The sequence below is a fragment of the Hesperophylax consimilis genome, chromosome 9 (genome assembly GCF_061612785.1).
Source record: "Hesperophylax consimilis isolate HC1 chromosome 9, BYU_Hcon_1.0, whole genome shotgun sequence".
Classification (NCBI taxonomy): Eukaryota; Metazoa; Arthropoda; class Insecta; order Trichoptera; family Limnephilidae; genus Hesperophylax; species Hesperophylax consimilis.
Window position 1 is genome coordinate 10521421 of NC_142844.1, and position 9835 is coordinate 10531255.

Consider the following 9835-nt stretch of genomic DNA (forward strand, 5'->3'; position numbering starts at 1 on the left):
TTTCAACCAGTTGGTACTGTTTCCAGAGAAATATAATTACATTTTCCTAATGACGTTAAATTAGAGCAACAGTAAGTTGGTATTATGCACATGATAACGTGTTCGGGAAATGTCATTCATAAATTTCATGGCTCATTAATACGATACCATTACTCACTGGCCATTGGATATAGTTCATTGGTCACGGGACACGAGACAGAACCCACATACCAAATAAACATTGCTATCACCACATTAATTGAAGTGCTCTGAAGGATAAAATTTCTGTTGAATTAAAGTTTAATTTATGTTGTTGAATTCTTATGAAAAAGTAATGATTTCGCCAGAATCATTATTATTTTGAGTCTTAAGGTTTCTGTTTACCGGAATTTAGAATAAAATTTAAGTACCTTGTTTTAATGATTTATCATTGTTTGTACAGACAGAAAAGGTCGCGTACTCATCTCGTGTTCAGCAGGTGTACAGTGTGTTTATAATATTGTAATATTATTACATACATATTTTGTATCCACCGAACATCAGACTTCATACTGGATATAAAATGTGAAAACAGCACCTCACATTTTAAAATATTTAGAATATTTTAGGTTTTAGAATATTTATGCAATTATAAACAAACCAATTTTTTTAATAAAATACTATTATCATTTAATTTTATTTATTATTTCTTTACATGTGGTATCACTATTCACATTTAATTACTAACCTCACTAGGACTAGCCTGTGTCGGCGTTAATAATTTCACAAAATAATAATAATAACGCTAAGTAATATGTATATTGAAATATTAATAATATTTTTGCGTAAATAATGGGTATGTACTAAACTGAAAGAACTTATTTCAATAAAGTAGTAAAGTAGGGTGACCATGTGAAAACATATTTTGCTAATAATTCAAAAGAACAAAGATGAAATGTAGAAGATTTAAAAAAAATATATTATGCGATTAATTTAGGACAAGGGTAGCAAAAAATATTTAAAATATGTCTAAACATAACCACTACTAACAACTTAACACAAATTTTTTAAACATTTTATATATATTTTTTTTAGTGGCTGAATAAACATTTTGTAATGACTGGATTCCGTGATTTCTCTTTTAATCTTTATTGTTATCTGTGACGGTTTTTATTTTTTCATTATCATTGGCTATTTTCTTTAATGCAATATGATCTGTTATATTAGTAGTGAATCCCTGTGGTTCAAATTTTAATTTTCATAATATGATCGATTCAGCTTGAAATGGTAGTAGAAACTCTTGTAGGTGAAATTTAGATTGGCTTCAATGGTTATGATAAGCCAAAATGATTTTTTTTTATTATCATATTACTTAAATCCAAAGTATTAATATTTATGTCCCGACATAAAATGACATACTTATTTTGTATAGATGTAGAGTCAAACAGTGAACTCAAGGAAATTGTCGGTGTGAACCGGAGACGGAGTTTCTATGTAGTTTTAAAGTTAATGTGAATCTTTAATAGTTAAATTGGGTTCTGTATTGTCATGTTCTGTGTTTTTTTAATAATATTCTTTTGAGGTCATCTTCATTTCCTTGATTTTCCGTTTTTAAAACAAACATATTTATATTTTAATATTATTATATATTATTAATATATTTCTTTCCCTTTATTTGGCTTTCCAAAGTGGTTCCCTAAAATAAGGAATTAATGATTCTCCTAGGAATATAATTTTTCTCACGGTTTCAAATCGGCTTCTGGTTTACTAATAATTTAACTCTTGTTTCTGGATTTCTTATTTTTAGGAGATTTTTTTTCGGATGACCTGGTCTTATGTCATATTGACTTATAGCCTAGATCATATTCTCTGAACTTTTTTGAGATTAGCATTTTCTATTAGCTTTGTGCAAGTTATTTTGATATTTTCAACAGCCTTTTTCTCTATTTCTGTTATTTCTATACAGTCATCAAGGATCAAGTGTTCTAAACAAGCCAGTCTAGTTTCCAGATGCTTAGTAATTTCACCTTTATCAGCCAAATCATTTTTTAAGCTTTCAACTTCTCCTTTAACCTCATTCATGGAACTAAGCGAGTAATTATATCATCATATTTTTGACAAATATTATGATATCATTACTATAAATAAATAAATTCGGTTTTCTTTTAAAAATCCAACATTTTTGTATCAATATTAGTACTTGAGTTTTTAGTTTATCTAGTTTTAAATCTACATTTTATTTATTTTTTATATAATATTATATTGATTACATTTTATGATTTTGACTGTCCAACTAGGTAGGATTCCCGTTTCAGGATAGCCAAATTAACAAGTTTCAATTATCCTAGACGAATACAGGATTTAAGACTAGCTAAAATAAGTATGTTAAAACGAAGATACATAAAAAGATACATAGAGGCGTTCGTGATTTCAAATTACATTTTTTAGTATCATTTCGGAATCAGTCCTGCCTAGATCCAACAACCATAAGACACAAATTTAGAAAAAAAATCTTATTCTGGGTTAATGTCTTCAAGTGCTGTGTTCATTTTGTTTTTGGACCATGTTATTGTGCTTAGATTATCTTGATGTTGATAGAAGGTTATTACTGAAATTCATGGTCACCCTGGCAGTAGATTGTTTACTAAGCAGCACGTTCTGTTTCTCCTGCGAGCAAGCAAGCCAAAGCAAGCTGTATAGATGGTGTTGGAAATATGGCGATGGTGTTGGCCAAGAACAGCAGCTTGACTTAGCTTAGTTATATGTCAATTTCACTTTCACTATTTCGCGATGTTAATTATTTGAAATTAACTTGAATAATCTCACTTGAATGAACAAAATTTATATCAAAAGTATTTAAATGAATATCGTAATTGTTTTGGACTGTATTGTTTACTAATATACACAATTAAATGGAGTTTTTAACGGATCACTTTTACTGTGTGTTATTTTGATTTGGTATGTACCTAGGTAGTGTAAATAATAAAGGTAATAAATCACAATTTTTGTCGATTCTCTTGATTGAATTCAAACTAAAAGTTAATTAATGAATATAAATAGAATAAAAAATGTTCAATAAACATGCGTTATGACAACAAATGATGGTCATTATAACAATTTTTGAGGTTCTGAGGTCCCCTTAGTGAAAACTTAGATTGATAAGTAGGCGAGTGCAAAGAAAGTCTAATAACGACCAAGGTAGGTCATTCTACGAATTATAATAATATAAATCTATTTGCAATATCATGATAATATAAATTTATATTTTTCTGGTTTTGGACTTTACTGGAAACACTTTTGTCGTATTTTAACTTTTTTATTTTGAATCACAAAACATGCTTTTTAAAATATCTAATTTGACAATAACAATTTATTGATAACGGGCCCGACCTTTGTACAGCTAAACACTGTTTACTGTTATAAATTTCTGAAGGAAAGAACACTTTTTTACTGGGAACAGGCCCTTTATAGATTAAAAATACTAATCCATTAACAGATTCGGACATACACAATGAAAAGAAGCAATTGGTTATCGACATGTTAGAGCTCTATAATAGTCTAGAATGTAAGTGCAGATTCACACCATTTCTAATAATTAACTATTCAAACAATCCATAGATGGCGACTGCATCCAGAATTATTAAAAACTTATCTTTTACAAAACTAAACAATAAATACAAAGTTTCCGCGTGCTCTTTACGTTTAATTACTGACCAAAAATCGATTGATCACCAGGCCATTGCAAAGAAAGTCGAATAAAGATCACGGTAGGCCGTTCAACCTATCATAATAATACAATAGAATATCATGGTAATATTCATACAAAGTTTCTACATGCTCTTTAAATTTAATGACCCACCAAAAATTGTTAAGTTTATCTGCTTTTAATCTCAACATTTACGCCATGTCTACTTAATTACCAAGAAAATTTAAAAAAGCTACGATAGCACATTGTTCTATGTAGGTACATTTAGTGTGAACTTTTTTTTTAAGCGAACAGTTTTTCTTTCAGTTGGTCACGTTGTACACATTTCGGGATATTATTCATAAGGTAAAAAAGAAGAATGTGTACCATTTCCAAACATTAACTACTGTTTTCATAGTGTCTCGCTGCAATAAATTGCCGAAACAATAACGTGAACTCTCTTGTATCCTTTTTAGGGAAATGAGTCACAGCGTGGGTTGAAGCTATAATTTTAACGAAATTACAATTTTTCTACAAAATACTTATATACAGAATTGTAATAATAAAGGAGGTTTATTATGTTTTTTTTATTCGAGAAGTGAAGTAGTGTATCTCGTTTCGTATTCAATATTTTTGAAAGTGAGTTTTATTATTTATTTTTTCGTTCCTTTTTGTAACGGGTAAATCCTAAGATTATATTATCTTTTATTAGATTACATTACATACGTCTCAATTATTGAAAAAATAAAATGGCGCCCGTCCTTTATATGATGATAGAAATAATGAATTTTAAAACTCTATAACGCGCGACGGACATTACAAAAACATTGAAAAAAGTTGCGTTTACTATAATATAGGTGTAAATTTCATCATTCCAGAAAATTTAGAGAGAGAGAGTTTCTGATGCTTCATAAAATCCACTTTTCAGTTATTATAATACGCACGAAGAATTGAACTAGAGCAGTGGCTAATATATATTTATCCGTTGACATTTCATGACCATTCCAAAACTTCCAAGACGCTACATGTTTTTTAAGTGTCGTGCTTTTTTTAAACATCTTCAAAAACTCTATCGAATTTATTCGTTAAAGATGATATAAAACTTGGCTCGGACATAAAAAAAGAATTGCAAATTCGGCAGGACCCACTTTTAAATTTTTTTCCCTATTAGGCTTCTTTTCGGATGCAGTCCGCTACTCACAGTGCTGCGATTATGTAAAAGGGTATAAAATAATATTTTTATAATAGTAATCGCCCAAATAAATAACACCCTGTAGGTTGGATGACTAATGAATGATACTCGTCAAAGAATTATTTCTCATAAATAATCAGTTAACGACGAACAAGGTCATTAGACCTGATGCTTTTTATAATTTACTAGAAAAGTGCACTCTTAGACACAAATATCTAGTTTTTTCAGTTTGTTTGTTTCAAGTATTGAGGCTACTTATGTACTCGACCAAGCTATGTACATATTATGTAGGTACACAATTTTGGCTCGATAATAATTTTAGCTATCAATATATATTTTGTACCTAGCCTTGTATGGGATCTCAGCACTGTACGAATGGGAGAAAGATGATCATCTGCTACCACTCATCGCTACCCCGAAATTCCAACCCCTCAGTATTCAATAAAAATACGCTTCCGAACAAAGGCCCTCTCAATCGTCGTGTGTAGAAGCCTCACGTGAAACGAGATCCTTCCGCCTATCCAATCTAAAGGAGCCATCCCGGTCTAGGGATTGCGAAAACGGAGCCATTTTTTAAAATCCGGAAGTTCAGTTTTCTTTAAACCGAAAATCCGGATATTTTTTTTAAATTTTCAAGTATCATTGAAATTTTAAAAAATATACGTTTTTGTAACGTTGAAGGAAAATAGAACATACACATGTTACCCCAATAATTTTCATTCTTTAAATACCGTTTATCAAGCATTCTAATGAGTGTTCAATAACGTGTTCGTAAATACGGGTGCGTATACAAATATGATTTAAGTTTACGACAAAACAATTTTCTTTTCGATTCCTTATTGTTATTTTTAGTTTTTCTCTCTTACAGTTAATATTTCTCTTTCCCATATTTACTTTCGATAATTCTTGGGTATATAATAAGCACCATTATGAGTACTATATCTTGGGTAAATAATAAGCACACTTATAGTACTATATCTTTTATTTACGTATGATATGCGAACGTTTGGTTATTGGGTAAACACTCATTTGAATTAAAGGAATATGCTGAAATTGTTGGGCAGAAGTGGACAGAAGGATTTTCGCTGAATTTGTATTACGATATAACATTCTAAACGTTGCAGTTGATATTCCAAATTGTTTGGATTGCTAAGCTTTCGGACTTCAACACGTATTACTAGAATTTCAGTGCAGAATTCTGTGATTAACTACCATATGTATTCCTCATTGCCCAGACTACTTTTGGAGGGCAATATTATACCGATTCAGTAGATATCTTTAATGTATCACTTAAAAATTGAAATTAGCTATATCTTTGTGGTTATCTATTAAAAGAAATAAATTATAGGTCGGCGTTAATTAAAAATAAATATATTGTGCTGCAAACAAAGTTAAATTGTTTCTTAAATGTTACTAATAAATATGTACTGTACTGAAATCTGTAATTTTTATTATGCGTGCGTAAAATCCCCAAAAGGGCTTTAATAAATAAGAAACAAGTTTTTCATAATATTTAAAATTGCATATCCGTTAGCTTTTTCGTTATGCGTTCGTTTTGTATTACAATTCGTCACAAAAAAACTGCTTTAATATTTCAAATCCGGATAATTGGGATTTGATATTTGAAACTCCGGATTCTGATTCCTCTGTGAATAATGCGAAAATCCGGATTGGAATATGTATTCCAGCTGGGCTAGATCGCAGCTGCCAAAGTTGAAAAGACGACGAAAATGATCGGTAAAATAAACTGGTCCCTTGTCAAATTTCTGAAAAGTTTGCGTTTGAGATGGATGGTTCGCTGACTATACAATATCGCAAGAGGGTTGCAAGTTTTTAAATCTCAGTAAAATGGCGAAACGTTTTGATAAGGCCAATGCCATTTTCCTAGTTCGTGAATATCTCAATTGGATGCACGATTTTCATTCATCTAAGTTCAATTTTCTCCATAATATCGATAGATTAGTGCAAATTTTTACATCATTTACGATTGTTATTGTAATTTATTTATCTTTAATATATAAAATATAAAATTAACTTAATCATTAAACGATTTCTTTATGGGGTGTCCAATTTTTACATAAACCCCGGTATACATTTTGAGGTTGAATACATACGTTATGCGGTGCAGTAAGCCATATAATAATATTATCATACAAAAACTTCACCATTTTTTAAATCTTATTCATATAGCAAAACATTTTATAGATGTTACCAATCGTTTAATCGAACTTTCTCGGTCAAATCGAGCTGTTTACTATGATCGCTCTTTTCGTGTAGCTGGCCCACTCATTTGGAATAAACTTCCCCCAGCCATTACCAATATACAAAATTTGGCTGAATTTAAACGGGTTTTAAAAACAAAATTGTTCAAAAAATCATATTTAATAATTTAAAATCATTTATATTCTCATGAATCTAAGCTTCTTTTTTAATATACTATAAAAAGCCAGGTTTTGAAGTTTTCCGGTAATTGTTTGGTTTCGGTTTCCTCCTTATTGTACTTTTATGTTTAATGCACACCTATTATATAATATTTTAATGTTTTCCTGTTTTATATAATATTTTAATTTTAAAGTTTTTTTCGTGCACTGTCACTGTCTTTTATTGTTGTCCTCTACTAAAATAGCACTGTTATTGTTAAATTTTATTCTCTGCTTTTGTGTAAACCGTTTATTCTTTATTTCATATTATGTAATTAATTTTTTTTAAAGGAACACAATACGAAATTTTATTTTAAGTTTATTATAGTTAAGCGCACTTGAAGTGAAACAACACAAAACTGCGCTATATAAATGTTATGTTATTATTATTATTATTATTTTCGTCATTGCAACTATATTCAGTTCTCAACGTCTATTTATACCGAGTTACGGGCAATACTCATTTGACTGTTAAAAGAAAAGACACAATTTCAAATTAGTTTTATCAAAATTGTATTTGAACAAATGATTATAACTGTTTTTTATTTTTTGGTAAACTAATGTTTTAAGACAAGATTTTTTATGCATAGCACAAAGGGTAACAATTATTTTTATAAGCAATAATTATTAGCCTGAAACCCTCATCCACATTGAAAAATCTCCTGATAAAAGATACATGACGCCAACGGGACTTGAACCCGTTGTAGCAGTGCGTACTTCGGGGCGGCGCAGTCCCTACCCGATTAGAATAAACATTGGTCAATTTTCTCCGATTGGCAAGACTGTTGCGAGCTCTCTAAGCGGAGCGCACTTCGTCGAGCTCAGTTGCTGCCTGGACTCAGGGGAATACGGTGGTTCGTGCGACACTAGAACATGAGGGACTACTTTGCAAGTCACGAAAGGTCTTTTTCAATTTTAACTTTTTAATCATGTAACTTATCATTCTAATAGGGATTACTTATTTAACTTCTTGCGTTGTTATTTTATAACACGCTGGCGCCCGCTCAGACATTTCTTACAAGATTTTAAATGTTTTAATTTAATAATGTTACCTGCTCGTTAGTCATAATTTTATCAAGATGGCTTTAAACTTACGTACATTCTTGACACGCCCGGAGATAAGATGTTTGTTAGAGTCTCATGCTTATTTTTATTGATCAAGTATTTTAATAATTGTTATTTAATAAATTAGCGTCTGTTGATATTTAAAACATTATATTATTTAACTTCCTTATCAGATCTCATCACTACCTACATACATTGCGTTCAGTGCGTGTGCGTAGATGACTAGATTATTGTATTTGGTAATTACCAATTAATGTCACAATCGTTAGATCCATCATTAATTTATACAATTAATCTTTTCATCACCCATCCATTGGCAATAATGTTACAAATTTTTTTGGGCGCCAGCGTGTTATAAAATAACAACGCAAGAAGTTAAATAAGTAATCCCTATTAGAATGATAAGTTACATGATTAAAAAATTAAACGTGAAAAAGACCTTTCGTGACTTGCAAAGTAGTCCCTCATGTTCCAGTGTCGCACGAACCACCGTAGTCCCCTGAGTCCAGCCAGCAACTGAGCTCGACGAAGTGCGCTCCGCTTAAAGAGCTCACAACAGTCTTGCAAATCGGAGAAAATTGACCAATGTTTATTCTAATCGGGTAGGGACTGCGCCGCCTCGAAGTATGCACTGCTACACCGTGTCCTTTCGATTTCCAGTCGACAGCTCTGACCACTGAGCTATGGCGGCTTATCTCTTATCCGCGAAATAATTCAATATATACTAGTGTTTCATTCAACAATTACTGCATATTACATTTTTTTACCTGAAAACAACCAACTTTATTTTATATGAGAAAGGCATTGTAAGTGCTAACTCTCTCACTAGATGGCGTCGAGACAAATTGTCTGCATTTTTTGGTGAAGATACTTGAACTTGTCAAATATTAATTATTATTTTTTGGTAAGCTAATGTTTTAAGACTAGATTTTTTATGCATAGCACAAAGGGTAACAATTATTTTTATAAGCAATAATTACTAGCCTGAAACACTCATCCACATTGAAAAATCTCCTGATAAAAGATACATGACGCCAACGGGACTTGAACCCGTGTCCTTTCGATTTCAGGTCGACAACTCTGACCACTGAGCTATGGCGGCTTATCTCTTATCCGCGAAATAAGTGTGAGTAGTGAGCGCTAGTGAGAGAGTTAGCACTTACAATGCCTTTTTCATATAAAATAAAGTTGGTTGTTTTCAGGTGAAAAAATGTAATAAGCAGTAATTGTTGAATGAAACACTACTATATATTGAATTATTTCGCGGATAAGAGATAAGCCTCCATAGCTCAGTGGCCAGAGCTGTCGACCGGAAATCGAAAGGACACTGGTTCAAGTCCCGTTGGCGTCATGTATCTTTTATCAGGAGATTTTTCAATGTGGATGAGTGTTTCAGGCTAATAATTATTGCTTATAAAAATAATTGATTATAATTGTCATTGAAAAACAAAATATGTACTGGTTTGCAAAATATTGTCAGCTACTATAATCACTTTATTTACCTAGATAAATTCT

General features: G+C 31.1%; 1 non-coding gene across 1 annotated transcript; it reads right to left on the reverse strand.

Annotated features, from left to right (window-relative positions):
• Positions 1–9349: 9349 nt before the first annotated feature.
• TRNAS-UGA (transfer RNA serine (anticodon UGA)) lies at positions 9350–9422 on the reverse strand. Its single transcript has one exon. It is a non-coding gene; the product is annotated as a tRNA-Ser (tRNA).
• Positions 9423–9835: the final 413 nt, after the last annotated feature.